Genomic DNA, 327 nt, shown 5'->3' with positions numbered 1-327 from the left:
AACCCGATCCCGTGAGGATTCCCCTCGTCAACCCCACAAAAATAAACGGACTTTTATTCATATCATACACACGAGTTTCTCTTCTATTATTGTCAAATTAAAATAAGATTAATGATTATGTTAGGTATGCCAAGAAAATAGAGTCTACAACTTATAGAAGGCTAATGTTGAAAATGGGAGAGTGACGTCATTTTTAAAATATTATCAATGTTTATAAACATGATATATAACGTGATTGATTCAGACGTAGGATTAATTAAGAATCCAATTTGAAAATTAGTCAAAAAAAAAAAAAAAAAAAAAAAAAAAAAAAAAAAAAAAAAAAAT

Source organism: Cucurbita pepo, chromosome LG05 (genome assembly GCF_002806865.2).
Source record: "Cucurbita pepo subsp. pepo cultivar mu-cu-16 chromosome LG05, ASM280686v2, whole genome shotgun sequence".
Taxonomy (NCBI): domain Eukaryota; kingdom Viridiplantae; phylum Streptophyta; class Magnoliopsida; order Cucurbitales; family Cucurbitaceae; genus Cucurbita; species Cucurbita pepo.
Note: the sequence above shows the minus strand (reverse complement) of the source record.